At 44.6% G+C, this 21,319-nt stretch overlaps 2 long non-coding RNA genes across 8 annotated transcripts in view; one reads left to right on the forward strand and one right to left on the reverse strand.

The window, feature by feature from the left end:
- Positions 1 to 21,319, forward strand: part of LOC118153980 (uncharacterized) — a 357,355-nt gene that overhangs the window by 277,393 nt on the left and 58,643 nt on the right. For 2 of the 4 annotated variants that reach the window (XR_013535200.1, XR_013535199.1), the window contains exon 1: positions 20,356 to 20,542. The exons of the other annotated variants lie outside the window; for them this stretch is intronic. This is a non-coding gene — a long non-coding RNA (uncharacterized LOC118153980). Of the gene's footprint in view, positions 1 to 20,355; positions 20,543 to 21,319 lie in introns of those variants that run through there. 4 annotated transcript variants of the gene reach the window in all.
- On the reverse strand, positions 9,204 to 20,249 carry LOC118153979 (uncharacterized). Of its 4 annotated transcripts, XR_004743854.3 has the most exons (5): positions 20,127 to 20,249; positions 18,351 to 18,514; positions 17,450 to 17,783; positions 16,848 to 16,938; positions 9,204 to 10,005 (listed from the first exon to the last, which is right to left on the reverse strand). It is a non-coding gene; the product is annotated as an uncharacterized LOC118153979 (long non-coding RNA). The 4 variants fall into 4 exon arrangements; XR_004743856.3 differs by lacking the exon at positions 16,848 to 16,938 and having other exon boundaries at positions 18,394 to 18,514; XR_013535201.1 differs by lacking the exon at positions 16,848 to 16,938.

The following is a 21,319-nucleotide window of genomic DNA, read 5'->3' on the forward strand; positions in this document are numbered from 1 at the left end:
CCCAACAGCTCAGCTTACTAATGTCTATATACCACTCAGGCTTTCAGCTTATCAGTCCTGTCTCTGACACAGCCCCCCATCAGTCCCCAAGCAGAGACTTGCTGCAGCACTGAGCACATAATTATGATTGCCACTTTCCCCTGATCAGTAAGTTCTGCCAGGAGAGAAGTTGGGTATTATTGCTAGCACCTGACAGAGTGCCTGGTACAAAATAGGCACTCAGTAAAAATTCATAGTGCTTGGGTAGACTGTAGTCATTTCCAGCAGGAGCTCCCAGAAAGGGTTGTTTTTATGCATCCTTTAAACTAGGATGACGTCCTCAGTGCCACTGTTCTCCTCATCACAGCACTGACTGCACTGGATTGCAATGGGGAATTCATTCATTTATCTATGTTTTTGTTCCCCTTAAAGTAGACCCTGAGACAGGGTTTGGGTGTAAGTGGTTTCTTTGGGAGAATATAACAGGATGAACTATTAATAGGTGGGGGAAGTGTGATAAGTAGGAGAGGAGCAGTGGCAGTGGGTCACTGGGGCTCAGTCCCACTGGAGCCTTCTGAGTGGTAGTGTTGACCAGTCCTCAGATTGCCCCACTGGAGCAAGGAATCCAGAAAATTTATCCACCAGCTCCCATCCCTCAGCGACTGAGGCTTGTTCCTGGACTGTTAACTCCCCAACCTTGTCCTGTGGCCATTGGTGCATACAGAAACTGTCCACGGAAGACTTCTGGGGTAGGACAAGTGGACACACCATTAGGGCACCAGTCACATCTGCTCATGTTGTTTGGGTAGCAAGGTCTTCAGTAAAACTTATAGCTAGGGTTTATTGAGAAATTGCTATGTGCCAGCAACGTGTATACTCTTATACATAGTTTTTACAACCATGTGGTTACTATTGTCAGCCCCATTTTATGGATGAGGAAACTGAAGCTCAGTGAAACTACCTAACTTGTCCAGGCTGGTGAGTAGCAGAGCTCAGTATTCTTCCTGGGTGTGTCTGATTCCACATCTGGAAAATTTATCCACCAACTCCTTGGGTGTGCCCATTCCACTTTATTGCAACTCCAGCAGTGCTTAGCAAATAAGGTAATAATTGGGTTTAAAAGTCAGGAACAGCAGGAATCCCAAAGAGCACTTAAAAGTCCAGCATTAGAGGATCAAGCCTGGGATAAACACAGGCTGAATGAAAATTAAAAGGGAAGAAAGTGAGAGAGTAGAAAGTCCAAGCGGCTGGTCCAGACAAAGAGGCTACAGTCAGAGCCAGGCATAAGTACTGCAGGTGAGCAGACCCAGGGAGTACTCAGCTTGTGACAAGGAGAGCAGAGGACATCCAGATACATCTGGAAGCATTTTGCATATTAGTAGAAAGAAGTTGTTATTTCCTAAGTCCATCAAATGGAAGAGGCAATAAAGAATCAGTGAAACTTCATTTGGGGGTAGTTATGGATCACCAAACATGTGTTCACTCATTTGTGATAGCATGCCAGAGCTGAAATAATCTTCCATCAGAGGACCAAGTTCTCATCATGGCCAGAGGAAATGTCTCCTCCATGCCTATGCAGCAGAAGCAAATGGGCATCCCAGTTCTCACACATGGATCAGTTGTTACTACTTATACATGAACTCTTGGAATTGCCAAGTAAACTGTGCAAAATGGTTCAAGTCAACTCCTCCCTGTACCGTAGCCTCATCATTTTTATCTGTAGACAGAAGCAATGATGCTGTGTGGCAGTAAGGGGTAAAGGAAGTCACAGGTGTGAACTTGCTGCTGACAGCCCATCCTGTGATTGGTGCAGAGCCCACAAGGAAGTTCCCTTTAGGTCCTGCCCCACCTGGTTGGCAGGGAACAGTGAGCTCAGAGCCAGAACCAGTAATCTGGGGAGGAGCACAGGGGACCCTATACTACTTTCACCTCCACCAAAAGGAGAGGCCTCTCATTTAATACCCCCTTTCCTGCTCTGTGCAAACTATGGTCTGACCACACTTGGACATGGACATGAAGCATCTTCCCTGGCTGTGAGCAACACCCAGTGGCACCCAAGGGGCTAGACAGAGGCAGGAGGAGAAAACTGACATTTCAGTATTGATAGTAATTTCTACCAGGAAAGTCAAGCTGAGAGAGGAAATGCATGCACTGTGGATCTCAGGAGTTTCTCAGGATTCTGTTCTTCCATCCTATCTGTGAGATGCAGTGGTGGTTGAGATGGCTAAACGTTCTGATTTTGCCATTTTGTGATGGAAGATAGATAACTGAAGAATGCTGAAGATTCAGCAAACTCTTCCCTGCTATCTGGAGGCACCTGTTGGAGGAAGTTGAGATGAGTGTTTATGGTTTGCTTCAGTTCCTCTGTTGTGCACCAGGCCTGATGCTAGGTGGTGTGTGGGAGGCACAGCTTCTCTTTCCAGGAGGGGACACTGTCTGCCAGCAATCGCAGCTAACATTTATGGAGCACTCGCTTTATGCCATACTGTTCTAAGCAGTCTGTGTGTCAGATAGCTATATCATCACCACACCCTACAGGGTAGATTCTATTCTTACTCTCCTTTAAGAGTTAGTAGCTTGTCTGAAATCACACAACTAAGCCTCCCTTTTTACACCCTACAGAATAATATTTCACTTGACATTTCAGGAGTGCCTTTTGTTTGCCAGGCACTGTGATAGGCGAGTTATAAATCTGATCTGCTTTAGCCCCCTCCAGCAACTTGGAAAGTAGACACTATGGCATTATGTCTCTGCACGGTGTCCAGTAAGTCTTCAGTGAGCCCCATAATCATGCAATAAGCTACATGCATCACATTTTATTATAAAATTAATGATAATAAAGAATTATTGAAAGAATAAAATTAAAACCCCTGAGGCAGAGACATATGTAAGGAGTTAGGCTCAGAGAAGTAAAGTGGCTCTTTCAAGGTCACACAGCTTGTGTGTGGAGAACCTAGAGTGTAATATAAGTCACTCCTACAAATGTATGAGAAGGAAATCAGCCCAGTTTATACCCCAGACTGGTAAGACTCCCAAGAGCAGTACCAGGCATGATATAGAAATACAAGAACAAGTCCAACTTGGGAGATGTGGGAGGGAATTGTGGAGAACATGGCATCTGAGCTGGGCATGGAAGAACAGGTGAAATGGAATAGGGATGGAAAGGCATCTGTGTGGCTACACAAAGTGCTTACAGTTTGCTTCATGGTTATGGTGGGCTTATGGTTAGACTATCTGGATGCAGTCCCTAGTTCTATAGTTGTGTGACATTAGACATGCTGCTCATCTTTTCCCACCCTTAAAAGGAGAGTGAGAATAGAATCTACCCTGTAGGGTGTGGTGATGATATAGTTAGCTAACACATGCATGGAGGCAAGCCAGCAGTTAGCAGGCTCAGAAAGTAGCAAGAAAGTGGAAGCAGTAAGGTGAATAGGCTGAGGTAAAACGTGGAGGGCCTCGGGTTCCCAGAGAGGAGCCAGACCTTGTGCTGCATCAGCAGAGACGGCCGGATGGTGGACTAACGGGTAGATAGGCGGGAGGAGGGAGTCACCAGTGGGCATTAGGAAGGAACTTCCCACAGATCCCTGGATGTACAAAAGTTCTTCCAGCCCAAACATCTCCCAAACCCTCCCTAATCTTGTTCTTTGACCCCAGACACAAAATTTTGCCATGTTTGTAGGTTGTGGAGTTTCTAGTTGCAGAGACTCGGTTTGTCTGGGATTCATTCGTCTAGTGGTTTCCTTTGCTTTTCAGAGCACCATCTAGGGGAGGCTACTTGTGGATCCAGTTACATGCAAAGTGCTTTCTTCTTTTGTCCCCACTAAAAAATTTATTTATTTTAAAACTATTTATTTTAATTGACAAGTAAAAATTGTATATGTTTATGGTGTATCACATGGTGTTTTGATATATGTATACATAGTACAATGGCTAAATAAAGCTGATAAACATGGATTCGTTCACATACCTATATTTTGGCAGTGAGAACACTTAAAATCCATTCTCTTAGCAATTTTCAAATACACAATACATTATTAGCCATAGTCACCATGATGTACAATAGATCTCTTTCACTTATTCCTCTTACGTAACTAAAATGTGATGACCTTTGACCAACATTTCCTCAATCCTCTCATCCCCTGTCCCCAGCCTCTCATAACTACCATTTTGCCCCCTATTTCTATGAGCTCAACTATTTTACATTCCAAATACAAGTGAGGTCATGCAGTATTCATCTTTCTGTGCCTGGCTTACTTTACTTAACATAATGTCCTTTAGGTTCATCTACGTTGTTTCAAATGATGAGATATCCTTTTTTAAGACTCAACAGTATTCCATTATGTATATATGCATCTATTCTAAAGTATATTCCATATATTCCAACAATATTGTATTGTACACATATATATACACACACACACACATATATTCCAATGTATTTTCCATATATTCCAACAATATTCTATTATGTATATACACACACTGTTTAGTCATTGATGGGCACAGGTTCTCTATCCATTTATTAATTGATGGACACAGGTTGATTTCATATCTTCACTATTGTAAAGAGTGCTGTAATAAACATGGAAGTGCAGATATCTCTTTGATGTACTGATTTCATTTCCTTTGGATGTATATCCAGTAGTGCGATTGCTTGATCATATGGTAATTCCACTTCTAGTTTTTTTTAGGACCCCCCCCATACTGTTTTCCACAATTGTTATGTTAATTTACATTCTCACCAACAGTGTGCAGAAGTATCTTTTTTTCCAACCAACATTTTTTAAAATCTCACCAACCTCACCAACATTTTTAAAAATGTCTTGTTTTGTTGCTAGTAGCCATTCTAACAGGTGTGATATATCCCTGTGGTTATAAGTACCATTTTCTTGATAATTAGTGCATAGTGCTTCATTCTTAAAGGGGAAGATGCCACAAGAGCTGCCTTGAAACCTAGCCATGGAGACAGGAGGAACAGACTATCTGAGCAGGTTCAGCCTCCATTATTTAGTGGAGGAGCCACACAGTGGGGATGAGGGGCTTAGATTGCTAGAGTCTTTTTCAGTCAGGGTGGGCTAGCTTGGGTTCTGCTTATCTGGACTTGTTTAAAGTTGAACAAAGTCTCCTATTGGTTTCGTCTGGGGTTCCTGACATATGTTGATCATGATAGAGAGATGTCTGTCTGTGAGATAACTGTGAAGGACTAACCCTCTCTAAAGGTGCTCCTAGGAAGGCCTATATGCTTTCCCATACACACAGGAATTCCATCAGGGATAGCTTTGTTGTTCACCATGAGATGCCACCGAGATATTTTAAGAAATGAGTGCAAAACAGTGTAAATCGAGAGCTCAGTTTCTTAGCAATAACATGTATTTAGTGTGTTTGGACGGAAAACAGCCTAAATTATGGAAAGTGTGATGATCAAGATCTGACACAAATACATCAACAAAGACTAAATGTAGACACAGACATCAGAAACGCCTTTCTCACATGCTGCAGGGGTGTCTCCTTTGCCTGGCAGAGCTTTAGAAACACACCATGTGCCTTCAAGGGGCGTTTGGCTGTGGTGCAGGCAAAGCCTAAGCTGCTCTGATCTTTGGGCCCGGAGTCACCTGGAGGAGGAATTTTCAGTACCATGTTCCAGATGCTGGACAAAGGCTTTATGTCTGGGACTAAAGGGTTTTTGGCTGATGGGACTCCACAGATTTGGTCAGCCTTTTGGGGCTGGTTCTTGTGTTTCTGGATGTGCTCACATAGGGCTCCTAGCTTTTAGTACTTAACCCTTAGCTGTGTTCACATCTTTCTGTGACGTCTGTTGGTCTGGGCCAGCTTTCCCTTTTTAACCAAGACTGTTGTCCATAGATTCCCGGTGCTGAGTAAGTCCAATCCACTCCTGCCCTCGATGCTCCCATTTTTGGGTTCTCTCTCCAGCTCTGTAACTTCCTGGATATAAACTATGCTTGATCTGGTTCATAACAATCTCTAATGATTGATTGATCTCTTTGATCTGACAAAGAGAATTGCCTGGAGTAGCAATTGTTATTGTGAAACAGGGCTGAGATGCTCAGTATGGTGAATATTTCTGCCACCTGGGGAGGTCACAGGGAATATTTTTAAGTTGCAATTTTCTCTACCTGTTAGAAACTCCTCAGTTTTGGGTTGGTTTTTACCTTCTTTTAATATCTCTTGTCTAGACATCCAGGAGCCTAGAGATAAATTACATTGGCCAGCCCCTTAACATTTATTTAATAAAGCACTTTTACATATATTAAAGGGAGACAGTTCAGAACATAGACCTTGGAGGCACACTGTCTAGGTTTCCATCATGGCTCTGCCGTTGCAGGCTGGGTAACCTTCAGCAACTCCCTCTTTCTGGGCTCAATGTTCTCATATAATAGGGGCAATAATATACCTACTTTATAAATTGTGGGGCTAGATAAATTAATATTTGTAAAGTGATTAGAACAAGACTTGCATATAGTAGTCCTATATGACTGTTATTTACTATTATTATTTTATTTTATTTTTTATTTTTTTGAGATGGAATCTGGTTCTGTTGCCGAGGCTGGATGCACTGGCATGATCTCACCTCACTGCAGCCTTTGCCTCTCGGGGTCAAGTGATTCTTCAGCCTCAGCCTCCTGGGTAGCTGGGATTACAGGCGTGTACCACCAGGCCCCGCTAATTTTTGTATTCTTAGTAGAGATGGGGTTTCACCATGTTGACCAGGGTGGTTTTGAACTCCTGGCCTCAAGTAATCCACCTACCTCGGCTTCTCAAAGTGCTAGGATTATAGGCATGAGCCACCATGCCCAGCCTATTTACTATTATTAATTATTATTATTGTTATTGCTATTATTGCTACAACATTTACTCTTTTGACCAGCTGTTTAGATTAGTGGCATAATTGAAATTACCTTTGATTCTAGTTCCTCCCTTCTTAAGCCCTAGCTTTCAAGCCCTATTGAGTAAATTCACCCTGCCCTAAGTATCTGGGGAGCTTCCCAATGCTATGTCTCCTGCATTTAGCATCAAGCCTCATAGGCATAGTCCTCTGCTGGCGATCACTGTAACTTGTACTGCCGCCAGGCACTAGTACTGCTCCATGGCTTTGTCCAGCTATTATTGCCCTTTCCTCTGTTCATCCAGGTCCAGCAGTTCTTCAGAGATCATTTGAAAGGCCCAGAACCTCTAAGTTGCAGATTGACCCAGAATGGAGCATGGAGAATCGCTCACTGCCCTTTGCTTTACACTTTTGACAAAGGACTCGGCCCTCCTGCAAAGAAATTCACTCTGCCAAGCATTAGTGAGCAATAGGGATTTTCCTGAAGATTAGGCCCAAGAGATGGTTTTACTGCATACCATGTAGCAAAACACCAAATAAACACTTTAGCCTTCAAGGATTCTTTTCCCAGGCACCCATCCCTGAGACATTTCTAAGCTGTGCTGCTCTTTTCTCTCCTCCTCTTTTAAAAATAATTCATAATAATTTCTGTCTTTTGCATGATCTTTGGACTCCTGTTTACTTCAGTCCCCAAGGTGCTCATCAGAGCCACTCTTTGGCACAGACAGTACCTTCCTCCTATCAGTTGCTAAAGAAGTCAAATGTTTCTTCATATGTTACACAAAAATAAGGCTACTGCTCCTCTGGGTCAGTGTGGTACTCACCAACCAGCCTTAAGGCCAGTTAGTGTTTTCAGATCTATTCAATTTTGAATTATTTTCCAACTTGCAAAAGCTTGTATTGCAGAATTTGCTCTGCCCAGGACCACAGCCTTCTTGACTTGCAGAAATGTGTGTAGCGTGGTATTGGACACCTCTGTGGGAATGGGCACCCCAACATGGCTGCAGCTGGCAGCCTGGCCTTTCCTTGTAAGGCCAGCCCATCCCGGTGTATGCTTTCAGGAAGTAAATCAAACCTCACGGCTTTTTAGAGAGACTGATGTGTGCCCTCAGAGAGCACACAGGGGTCAGAATATGCATGGCACTGGTAGGGGCCAAGTTGTTGGGTGGAAATGGCCTGTCTGGCCAAATCCAGTCACTAGAGAACTGTCTTCCAGACTGTGCTCCACAGAACACTTTCATCACCTGGGGAATGTGCAAAACATACAAACGCCAAGGCTTTCCCAAGTCTTTTCCAATCAGAGCCTGTGGAGGTAGGGGTGAAGAATCTGTATTTTTTAAATTATACTTTAAGTTCTGGGGTACATGTGCAGAAAGTGCAGGTTTATTACATAGATATACATATGCTATGATGGTTGGCTGCACCCATCAACTCGTCATCTACATTATGTATTTCTCCTATGCTCTCCCTCCTCTAGCCTCCCACCCCCGCCCCCCGACAGACCCAGGTGTGTGATGCTCCCCTCCCTGTGTCCATGTGTTCTCATTGTTCCACTCTCACTTATGAGTGAGAACATGTGGTGTTTGGTTTTCTGTTCTTGTGTTTGCTGAGAATGATGGTTTCTAGCTTCATCCATGCCCCTGTAAAGGACATGCACTCATCAGATTATAAATCATTCTACTATAAAGACTCATGCATATTTATGTATGTTGCAGCACTATTCAAAATAGCAAAGACTTGGAACCAACCCAAATGCCCATCAGTGATAGACTGGATAAAAGAATGTGGCACATATACACCATGGAATACTATGCAGCTGTAAAAAAGAATTTGTGTTTTTAAACAAAGCCCTTAGCTAATGTTTCTATATCCTAAAATTTGGGAATCACTGCTCTAGACTATAAGTTACATTAAGGCAGGGACTTGAATTCTATCCCTCAAGTAGATAATGTTGGTTCTCTTCTTTCTCCTGATGGATATATAGGAAGAGTCTATTTCCCAGTTTCTCTGCAATTATGTGAGACATGCAATCATTTCCAGCTAATGAGTTGTGTGCAGAAATAAAGCATGTTACTTCTGGGCCAAAGTATAGAGATCAGGGGTGAGTTCTCTGGTTCCCACTTTCCCTTTTGTGATGACTGAGGAGGTCACATGTTTCAGATGGTACAGCTACAAGGTAGTGGAACCTCTATCATCCTGGCTTCTTGAGTGACTGTGTGGAGCAGAGTCCCCTTGCAGAGCCACTGTGGACATGGAACATGAATGATAAATAAACATCTGCTCTGTTAAGCCACTAAAATTTCAGAATTAATTTGTTATCACAGCATAACCTAGCTTTATCTTTACCAATATACAAGACAATTTTATCATCTTACAGTGATGTTGGACAATTGATTTGTTTATTATTAAAAAATTGAACGAGATTTGCCTTAAGCTCCAGCAATGGTTGCTGGAGAAACAATATCTGACTACAGTGGGCAGGGCTGAGCTAGAGTGAGACAAGTGAGAGACGGAAGAGGCCCAACCTGTTTATCGCAGCATTGCTGTAGAGAGCTCCTGCTTTGTAAAGGAACAAATAAAAATGATTTGTAATCTCACTCCTCCTTGATGCAACAAAGACTCACTGAGACCAACATGCCAGAGCTCGGCACCAGGACAGAGGGGTAAATAGGCATTATCCTGGTCCTTAAGGAGATCACAGTCAAATGAGAAACTGGACAGATAAGGACAACATGGGGTGTTTGTTTCCCAGAGTGAGTGGTAAACCAAGAGCTCGGCACCCAGATGAAACAGAGGCCTCCCCCAGTTGGACTCTGTGGGCAGCTCAGCTCCCTTGACGATGACTGTTGAGAGAATGTCAGCCACGCAGTGCCTCGTGCTGGTGTTTGGAGAAGAGTTGGGTGCTGGTAATTGATGGTGCTTGTTAGATGCCCCAAATAGCTGATGATTTGATTGTGAGGACTTTACAACCACTCAGGCCCAGCCTTGTTCTGGTTTCCCAAAGAAGAAGATTCCAGACACATACCAATCGACAGGACACATGTCTGGCATTGGGCGAAGAGCTCAGCACATGGCCCAGTCACAGGAAGTGGCCAATAAAGGGTAGTTCTTCTTGTCCTTCATAACTATCGGCCAGGGTTAAATCATGGGAATGGTCACAAAGAGGAGGGAGGCAGGAAACCCTATAAGAAAGAAGTTGACGGCATTTATAATTATAATAATGTTAAGCAAATTTGTATGATTTGCAGGGCATGAATCTAGGTACTTTATCTGTAAGAACTCACTTAATCCTCAGAAGAAACCCAATGAGAGAGGTATTCACTTTTGTCTCCCATTGCTATTGTCATAAAGCACCACAAACTTGGTGACTTAAAGCAACACAGACTGATTACATTACAGTCTGGAGGTCAGAAGTCTGACATGAAACTCACTGGGCTAGAATTTTAAGGTGTTGACATTGCTGTCTTCCTTTGTGGAAACTCTAGGGGGAATCCATTTCCTGGCCCTTTTCCCACTTCTAAAGGCTGCCTGCATTTCTTGGATTATTTCCTCTTCTGCCTTCAAAGCCAGTGGTGTCACCTGAGTCCTTTTCATGCTACCATGTCTCTGGTTCTCTTCTGTCTCTCTCGTCTCTGTTTGAAGATGCTTTTGACTATGTTGTGTCCACCTGGATTATCCAGGGTAATCTATTTACCTCTAGGTCAGCTGATTAGCAATCTTAATTCCATCTGCATCCTTTTCTTTTGCAATGTAACCTAACATATTCACAGGTTCCAGGGACTCAGGTTTGGACATCTTTGGGAGGGCATTATCCTACCTGCCAGGGAGAGGACTGTTAAGAAAGGAGGTACTACTGAAGGAGGACAAGACCATCGCAGCGATTGCAAGAGTGAGCACCGAATTTTCTTATTTAACAGCCAAGGGAAGACACTAGGGTGAGGAATACATGGAGTGGCTCCCCGAAGGGAAAATGTCAGGGAATTTTGCATGCTAAGAAAGAGAGTTTTATTGTGATTATTCTAATTGAGAATTGAAGCTTGCATCCTGGATTGACAAAATAAATCAGTTGATGCACACATTAAAATGTCTCATTTTATATTAGCCAAGCAAGAGGCTTCTGGTAGGTCTAGGAAGGATCTTGTGTCCTGAGGTCACTCCAAGTCCCTGGATGTTTATCTGTTTCAGTTGGTTAGTGTTGCCACTGTAGTAAAACTCAGCATTTAGTGCCTCTACAAATGGAAAGTCCTTTTTTTTTTTTTTTTTTTTAAGAATACTATTTTTGCTCCCAGTTTACAGATGAGGAAACTGAGACTTAGGCCACATAACTTGAAAATAGCAAAGTTATGGGACTCCCTTTTCCTTTTTTTTTTTTTTTCTGGGATCCTGGGACTCCCTTTTCCTTTTTTTTTTTTTTTCCAAAGCAAGTGCAGTTTCTTTATTTCCTTATAAATCATCAGCGGACCCTCACAATTTAGTTGAATCCAGAAATGTAATTTAAGGTAGTCAACGAAATCATCCCTCTAGTTACATGCTAAGTCTATTTTTAGTAAAACACTAAGTTGCTCCGATTTTTTTTCTTACAATATTTGTCCCTCAGCTTCTCTCCCAAGGCTATGTCTAAAGGGGCAGGAGGTAACAGGGGGAGGTTTCCCTTGACCTCATAGAGGTGAGGAAGTGGGCAAATGCCCTGGAGTCATGTCCTCCGCTTCTGCGTTGGTCTGGTCTGTGTAGTTGCTGGACTGGCCTGCTCCCAGGGCTGAGAGCACCCAAGGTCCTGTAGGGTCTTAATAAGCACCCATGATCAGATCTCTCGAAAGCCTCTGTGTCCCGGAGCCTACAAGTCTCCTTTCTTAATCGCTTTATTCAAGGACTCAAGACTCCAGGAGTTGCCAACACTCTTCTCCTGAGCCCACCTGAGCTAAGAGGCTGCAAGTGGAGAATTCAACAATGGCACTTCCTCGGGGTTGAGAAGCTCAGATGGGAAAATCAATGCATATCTCTGCCAGGAGTTTTGGGAAAATGCATTTCCTGAGTAAATGGGGACATTTGTAGATGAAATTCACCAACCATCAGGCAGCCAGTGCCTCTTGCAGCAGAAAACATGATCAGCTTCTGACATTAACCCCAGGGCAGGAAGGAGCAGCTCATTAAGCTCTGGTGGGGATGCTGACAGCCACAGACGTGAGACCATGTTTATAAATGACTTACAGTGGGGACCAGTGACACCTCATTATAGGCACCCATCAAGGGCCTGTTCTTCCCTCTTCATCTCCTGCCATCAATCTTCCAGTGCAGAGTCTGTAATTAGGACCTGTATTGACTCTTGATCAATTTGTTTTGTTAGGTCGAGGAAGAATACTGCTGGTTACGTGTACACATTGAAAAGGTTGTCACATGAATGTGTGTGTGTGTGTGTGTGTGTGTGTGTGTCTGTTGTGGGGAGTATGGAGGGAGAGCACACAGGATTTCTGGCTCTGCCTGCAGCCACAGAAGTGTACCCGAGGGACTCAATTTCTCTCTGATGTGGTTCCTCATGTTTTCAGGGTCTGCCATGACAGCTGGCGCCCAGCCCTCCCTGAGGTGATTTGGGACACCTGATACTGTCAGTGTATTACGTAGAATTACTACCAGTGAGCTGGGTACTGCACTGTGCCATGTGGATTAATTCTTGCATCAGCTCTGACAAGCTTCTCCAATGAAGAAATGCAAGCTTACTGTGGATAAGTAACTTGTTGGGGTTAACCACACAACTATTTGTGAGGTTGTCTTAAATATGTAAAAAGTGGGGCAAGGTCTTTGGTACAGTCTATTGGGTGATACTGACATGTCTAAAGACACACTATCATTAATGAGGCAGTGTGGGGTGAGGGAGGAGATAGCTAGGCTCAGCCCAGCCCCAGTCCCAGCAACTAGAAAACCATGTTTAGCAAATAGGCTAAATTGATTGAGGACATATACCACCCCTGGGGGACTGCTGTCTGGGCTGTCAGAGAGCTTGGCAAGTGACAAGACCCTCTTCCTTTGAACGCAGCCACCAGACCCTCTTCATTCAGCTTGTCACACGTTCTGGTCCCATAGCCAGCTCCATTTGCACTGAGCTCATGGTCACATGAGAACCATATGGTGATGAATTGGCCTTCTATGCAGATTCTCTGTGGATAGATAAAGGTTGATTTTGCATTTCTCATGTTGAATTTAAATACTGGCATTCAGATCCATTCATTAGCTTCTTATAAGCTTGGTAAACGTGTCTAGTCCCATAAGATTGCTGCATTCTTTAGTTCTGGACAAATATAAGCTCCTGAAACTTGAGGCTGTAACTAAGCAGCTAGGCTTGATGGGTTCTTCAGGGAGATTTATCAGTCACATTTTCTGGGTGACACGGGGCCCTTATGACTCCATAAACCCATGGCTATTACCTTTTCATACTGAAGGAGGTGGGACTCCATATTTTATTTGCTGACTCTGTATTTGATACTCTTCCTGATACCCAGTATCATCTTCCTAGTCTTGGTCTCCCAGTGTGGACATCTGGTAGCCCAGGCTCTGCTCTGGAAAATATGCAGTGGGTTTGAAGTGTGAAGGGTGTGGGGATGAAGATTTCAAGATTCTCCTGACTTGGCAATGGAGAGGAAAACAACAGGAGTTGGGCTCTCTCGGTCACTCACTGGGTTTCACAGGTTGAATTTCAGAGTTTTAATTGATTGCCAGCTCCTCTCTGCAAGGAGCAGCTCAGAGGCTGGTCAGGCTCTGTAGGAGGTTCAGAAAAGGCCAAGGATGAATCCCTGGCCAGCAGAGTTCACCATAAAACTCATGTATGATGTTTTTTGTATGGGAAAGTCAATTCTTCCTGAGTATGGGGAAGGGTCCCAGATGTAGGCTTGGAAGCTGGCTCTGTTGTGTATGTTTTAAAACATGTGGCTCCTCTCGGGTGCTCCTCCCAGTGAGAGGGGGGCTCTGTGGTTCCTCTCTTTGAATCTGGGTTGTCCTTAGTGACCAGCTGACCAACAGGGTAGGATGGAAGTGATGCCATGTGGCTTCCAAAGCCACATGCTCATAAAAGGTGATAAAGCTTCCTCTTGGTTCTTTTCAGACACTCACATTTTTGTGTTCTGAGCCACCATATAAGAATGCTAAGGCCGCCATGTCATTGGAGCTCAGGACCCATAGAGAGTCCACATATAGGTGTTTTGACCCACTGTCCCCATTGTGTTCTCTGCTGACAGCCAGCATCAACCTACAGACATGTGAGATGCCTCCAGATAATTCCAGCCCCTAGCCATTAAGTCCTCCTGGCCGTCCAGTCTTTCCAGCTAAAACCTCAGGCATGAAGGTGTATGACAAGTCATCTTCCATCTGACCCATCTTAGTTGCTGACTCAGGCAAGCTCAAAATTTGAGCTTAATAAAATGCCACTAAGTTTTATTTTATTTATTTTTTTTGAGCTAGAGTCTTGCTCTGTCACCAGGCTGTAGTTCAGTGGCGCGATCTCGGCTCACCGCAACCTCCGCCTCCCAGGTTCAAGCGATCCTCCTACCTCAGCCTCCCGAGTAGCTGGCACTATAGGTGCGTGCCGTCATGCCCAGCTAACTTTTTGTATTTTTAGTAGAGATGGGGTTTCACTATGTTGGCCTGGATTGTCTCGATCTGTTGATCTCATGATCTACCTGCCTTGACCTCCCAAAGTGCTGGGATTACAGGTGTGAGCCACCCTGCCTGGCCAGTTTTTTGTTTTGTTTTTTTTAGATGAACTTTGGCTCTTTTTGCCCAGGCTGGAGTGCTCGGCTCACTGCAACCTCTGCCTCCCGGGTTCAAGTGATTCTCCTGCCTCAGTCTCCCAGGTAACTGGGATTACAGGTGCCTGCCACCACGCTCGGCTAATGTTTTGTATTTAGTAGAGACAGGGTTGACATGTTGGTCAGCTGGTCTCGAATTCCTGACCTCAGGTGATCTACCCGCCTCAGCCTCCCAGAGTGCTGGGATTACAGGTGTGAGCTATCAAGCCTGGCTGGTGCCACTAAGTTTTAGCCGAGTTTGTTACATAGTAAAATATAACTGGAATAGCCACTAGCTCTGTGGCTTTGAATTGGACCCTTAACTCCTTTGAATCAAACGTGAGACAGTGACATCCACTGGCAGGGTATATATGTGACAATGCACATTGAAGCTGCTGGCACGTAGTAGCTGCTCAGCAAACCATGGCTCTTTACTCTTCCAGAAGGCCCTTCCCACGTCTCTTGGCCTCCTCTTACGGGAATATCATTTTGGACTGCGAAGTCAAAAGGAAAGTATTACATGGGCTCCACTGCCTGTTTCTAATTAAAATCATAAAAACCTTCTGTGAACACCTTAATAATGTCTGCTAGGCTGAAGGCAAGTTGCAGGAATAGATTCCATAAAGGGAATCTGGAACTACTACTGTAAAATGCAGCTTTTAAAGAAAGTCCCCAGGGCCTAACTGCAACCACAAGAAACAAAAATAACCAAATTCCCCCATTCCCCAGGGCAGCAGCTCTCAAAGTGTGTACTGAATCTCTTGGGGAGCTTGCTGAAAATGCAGATTGCTAGGCACCACCATGCAGTGAGCAGGTTGGGGGGCTGTGGTACAGAAATCCACAGTTTTCACAAGCACTCCCAGCCCATTGAGTTCTGAGACTTGCCACTTGGGCTTTCAGAGCTCAAGGGACACTTGGAGGTAAAGTGGCTGATCTCACCATACAGAAAGGAAAAAAGATGGCTTCAAGAGGTGCTGAGATCAACATCCCTCTGCAAGTCAAGTGAGGGAAGAGCAGAGTTCAGGTTGATGCTCCCCATATAGTGCTCCCTCCTGTCCCACCATCCTGCAGACAGTGGGCCTCACTCATTACTGTCAGCATACCTAGCAGACATTCTGATTTTTCCCAGGCTCTTCCACAAATATTTTGGAGAACTCCAGGGACACTTGCATATACAGCTTGGATATTTGGCTTCTTCTCGATACCAATTTAGGGATCTCGGTGATGTTCCTTTTCATGCTGGACTTAGCAATTGCCCTGTGAATGGGAGGGAAATCTCCCCTTTCGTGGACTCCTAGGATGCAGTTTCCTGCCTATAAACAGAGCTAATTTCTGAGTTCCTTCTGCTTGTCCGAGGTGCTTGATCTCTTCCAAAGGATTGGTAGCATTTACAAATGCATACTTTTGCTCAGGTACTATTTTAAGGTCTTTACACAGATACCCACATTTTCAGATTTAAGAACTGAGGACCAGAAATATTAAGTAACTTGCCCAAGGTCACAAAGCTTGTAAGGGGCAGAGCCTGGTTTTGAACTCAAGAAGTCTAGCTCTGAGTCTCTGCTCTCAGCCACTCTGTTCCACTGAGTACTGAGCCCTGCATGCTGTGGGTTGGGTTGTCTCCCGCACTGGACTGTGTATTGGCCTCATCAAACTTTTTCCTGTATCCCTAATACTTAATAGAGTGCCTGACATATAGCGGCTCAGTGAATGTTCCTTGTGAAGGAATATGTCTGTTTTTAGGTGTGAGTCGAAGCAAAGCTTTAACTCTACAAGGAAACTTTTAGGTGCAGCCATTAGGATACTGACCAGAACAGGAGAAGAGGTCCTGAGTCATGGAGGAGAGTGAGGAGTGAAGCCAGAGGCTTACTCGGTAGCCTAGAGGGTAGCAGCTGAGGCTGCTGTGCCCCTGATTGAGTCACTGTGCCCCTGAAAGGGACCCACTGGCTATTACTGACATGTCAAAAGCAGGATCAGGAGCTGTGGGTGATCCAAAAACACAAATTTATGAAAATAGCACTCCCTGTTGAGAAACATTGGCTCAAGTGGGCAGAGAAAAGCCCGCATCAATGCCACCCAGTGAGAACCAAATGGGGGAAAGATAGCTCATGTAGCTGCTGTAAATGTATTATCCAGAAATGGCTTGGAGATTATTTACAAGAAGCTGAAATGCAGTGATCCTATTTCAGCAATGCCATGGAGACCAGCAGCCTGGCTTGGGCCCACGGTTTGGGTCCTTGCTTGTCACTCACTCTGGCCAGAGGATCAAAAGTGATCATCGCCTGGATTCTTCCTCAAAGCCCTAAAAACAGCAGGTGGTGTCAGTGGATTCACTCTGGAGATCTGTATGAGAGACAAGGGTAGAGAGGAGCATGCATTCCCACTGTCTTAGTTGGGTTTCTGCAGGAGTGGGCTCTGAGACAAGGAACTGGGTACAATAGCTTATTTGCATGGTGACTCCAGGAAGCTCCAAAGAAAAATGGGGAAGTGAGGCAAGGAGGGAAAGAATTGTGAAAATTTGCTCCTGTTTTGCTTTGAGGGGTCTAGTCTTTAGTTAACCATTGCCTTAGTTTCCTTCAGAGGATTACTGAGATGGCAACTGCAAAACCTAGGCACGTCCCCCAGTGAGAGTGAATTGAGGGGTAACCAACAGGCTGAGACCAGCAGTCAGAGTGGTCATCAGATCCCCATGGGGACCAGTGGTAAAACTACTTCTGATTTTGGGGAGTAGAAGAGAGAGACAGGCAAGAGATGAAGTTACCCTAAATACTGAGATCATATTCTAAATTACCATCCACATCTATCATTGGTGCATATATCCAAATAAAATTAAAACCTGTCTCTTCATACTCACATCAGACTGAAGTCACAGTTATCCCCGGGAGTAGTGCAGCATCGCGGGGAGCTGTTTTCAAGTCTAAGTGACCTTGTGTCTTCTGTTTTTGAGCGTCCACATTTTCCGAACTTCCTGGCACAAGCAATTTCCAGACAAAACTCCCAGATTGTTTAGCTCCTGATGAACCTGTTTGATCTGGAATTTCCTCGAGGCCTGGCTCTATTTGCCAGCTGAACAGATTATACTGATTGATGTGTTTGTGTGGGTTTCAAATCATTTCTAAGTAACGCAAATCTGCTTAGACTCCTGGTGCTGACTGTAGTTTGCTTCCAGACATCTGGGGTGGCACACCCTGGTGGGCACGAAAGGACATGTGGAAGCCAGACTTGGCACAGAGAGATCAGGCCTGGCAATGGGAGCACCCCAGGGCTCATGTATATTCAGCCAGGCACTCTGGGACCCAAAGCCCTGAGGACCTCTGTGCTCTGAATGCACTCTGCTGGGCCTTGCCTGCTTCTGAGCACAGGGCAGATGGCAGACTCACATGAGACCTCTTTTCCCAGGCCCCAGAGTGTGGCTGATAAGGCAGATAGCTGCAGCCACAGCTGGTCTGGGTGGTCTCTTTCCCTCTCAGACACCCTGTGGGTCTCAGCGATGTCACAAGTTGAATTATTCTATGTGCTTATGCTTGTGTTTTGAAGCGTTTGGAGCTTTGAAGAGCTGCCCTTCCACCTACTTCCCTCATTTCCCTCCCATATCATTTTTTAGATCATCAGGTAAGCCTTTAACAGCGGGGCAGTGGCATGAACATTTAAAAAACAAGGAGCAGAACTCATTGTTGTGTATGCCCTTGGCATCTACCTCACCAAGAGTAGGGTTGAGAACAGGAGCTTGGTTCTCAGTTGGGCCCCAATCTCACCTCATTCTGGGGTGTTCCCCTTGCAGATGCCCACCATCCCCACCTGGCAGTGCCATTTATATTTCCAAGGCACTCTCTGAATAGGGTGAGTCCAGGGCTCCTGCAGGCTGGAGCTCTCTTGCTTTCCTCTCACACAGTGATCAGGAATAAAGTGCTCTTCCCTCCTGAAAAGATGAGGCAAGGGTTGGTGGCTTGCACACTTGCCACTCACAAGTTCGCTGCCTTTTTCTTTAAAAGCCAGATAGTAAATATTTTAGGTTTTTCAAGCCATAGGGTCTCTGTTGTGATACATCAACTCTGCCGCAGACAACATGTAAATGAGTAGATATGGCTGTGTTCCAGTACATTATTATTTATAAAAATAAGTGGCACGCTGGGTGTGGCTCTCCGACCACAGTTTGCTAAACCCTGAATTAGAGCTTAGGACCTGAAAATAATTATATTGGCTGTAATTGCTTATTGAGTACATGTTAAAATCCAGTTTCTGGGTCCTGTATCCTGTGGTTCGGATTCAGTGGCTCTGAGGTGGGATCCATGAATCTGTATTTTTGTAAATATCATGGATCATTATGACACAAAGCTGGGAGTGCAGTGTACAGGTCATCTCCTTTTCCTGATGGGACAATGACAACACTATTGGAGCAGAACTCTGGTCTTCTTCCCAGACCAGGATGCCTTCTGTTTCCCCATCTTGCTATAATACCACCGCATATTTGGGAACTTCTGAGGACCCTCCCTGGTATATGCCAGAGGTGTGACAAACTCAGCTGTGGGCCTCAATGGACTCAGACAACGAGAGCATTTCTCACCTCATTTATCTTAAATTGCCTGTTATTTAGCTCAGGAGGTGCTGGCCTCTGTACAGTGAAGCCCAGTGACAGGAATATTAACAAGATGCATGGAGGAGAGCTTGGAGTTGCTGGAGTGGACATGAGAGATGGACACCTTGCAAACAGACCCATCTCCTTGGCCCCATGTCTCTGAAAAACCGACCTATTAGAAGACCAGACTTAGCCATTTACAATTTGAACCTGTTGACTTATTCATTCACTTAATCTTTTCCTTTGTATATTCAATTAGCATGTACCTAGCACCTATCAGGAGCCAGTTCCTGCTCTGGCATCTGGGAAATAGAGCTGAACCAGACATCATTGTCTTACTTTACTGTGATTCATATGGTGATGTGTGAAGGTGCTGGAGAGGAAGAGGGGTCAATCTTTCATCAGATTTGGGGGTCATTTTGGGGCAGGAATCTGAGCTGGTTAGTAGTTAGTCTGGGTCTGAGGTCAGGGGTCAGTCTCTGGTCACAAAACATAGTGAAGGTCACTAGACCATCCAGGTCAGTTTCCTGAGAATAATTATATTGACTGGAATTGCCACAGAGAGGCCTTGAATATGGGACACCTTGGGTGATGTTTCTTGTGGCCCAACATTAATCTTAGTCCTCATAGGTCCATTCCCAGGCAACAAGGCCCTGCCATCTTGAACAAGGTGGGGATAGGGAATAGGAGTTAGCAAGAGTCCAGAGTATCTTCTCACATTCTCATTATTCTCCACTCACTAGGGTGAGGATGGGGGGAGATAGACTGTTTTTGAGGAACTGGTTATACTGTTTTGAGTGAAAGCCCAAACATCAGCTCATATTAAGAATGAATCCAAGTCCTAAGTAGATATTTTGCTCTTTAGAGAGACGGTAATTTCATAAAAAGGAATTGCTAAGCCACTGCCTTACCGTGCCAATGATTTTAGCTAAATGTTTTTCCATGTTAAACTCACAGAATGTCAGAGCTGGAGGGGCCCCCAGGGAGGACTCTGGTTAACTGTCTTTGAATCGTGCTCTCTGGAATCCTCCATTGCTCTGTTAGTGTCTGTGGTAGAGGTATGCTTGGGTAGAGGTATGAGGGAGCCCCTTTTAGGGTCTAAGGCAACAAGGGAGTTAGAATAAAGTTGCATTGTTCCATCACCCCTTCCGTACCTTCCATTCCAGTGCTCCAGTTCCATCCACATTCCTTCTCTCCCTTTGGAATTCCAGTCCATTCATAGATGGTCTACTCAGCTCTCTACCAGTGTTAGGACTCACTCACCTGATATGCAGAATAGGTGCCCTCTAAGGCAGTGGCCATAACATCCTTCTTGTGAACTCTGGGCAGCAAGGGGCATAGACTGGCTGACACCTGTCACCTGGAAAAAAGGTGAGTCTGTCTTCCCATGACCCTCCTTCCCCAATCCCCTACTGAGGTCACTTAGAGATATACACTATAGAAAGGCAATTGTTATAAGGAAATTCTCCCCAACACAAGGTACATTGCTTTTCCTGAGTATTCCAATGAGCAGGTGTGCTTAACACGTGCTGGTGGTACAGGTGAGCCTCCAGCATCATCATCTTCTGGCCACGTTTTTTTTTTTTCCATGAAGCAAATTAAAAGTTATTTCTTAAATCTTTGGAAAGTTCCACCAACAGTGGAGCCAGAAAGGGCAGAAAAGTGGGAGTGTAATTTCTGGGGAGACCAGCTGATGGGGGTCGACTCCTTTGTTCTCTTGTAGGGAGGCTTGCAGATCACTCCTGATCAAAGCGTGGGTGGGTTTGTGTACCGCCTGCTACATGATGCCTTCCAGAATGTTCTACCCTCCAATGTCCCCTCTCAGCCCTCCAGTAGTGCTATTTATCATTCGTCTGAGGTCCTGGTGTTCTTGAAATCTTGTTGTTTTTCTCATTCTTACTGAAGTTCTAATTGTATTGAGAAGAATTTAGGTTAGTTTGACCTGAAATGGGCTTTTAGAAGCCAACAAGGGTGTTTCTTTTCAGATATTTAGCAGTAATTGTCTTATGAAGTGCTCTCACATCCACACTCAGAGAACAAGCCTATAATTTCTATTCAAATAGCCTCTAATGAAATGACACTTTTGTCAACTTATAGGGCCAAGTCAGGCTGTGGAAAAAACATATTTGAGATCTTTTGGCTCTTGGA

Source organism: Callithrix jacchus, chromosome 5, assembly GCF_049354715.1.
Source record: "Callithrix jacchus isolate 240 chromosome 5, calJac240_pri, whole genome shotgun sequence".
Taxonomy (NCBI): domain Eukaryota; kingdom Metazoa; phylum Chordata; class Mammalia; order Primates; family Cebidae; genus Callithrix; species Callithrix jacchus.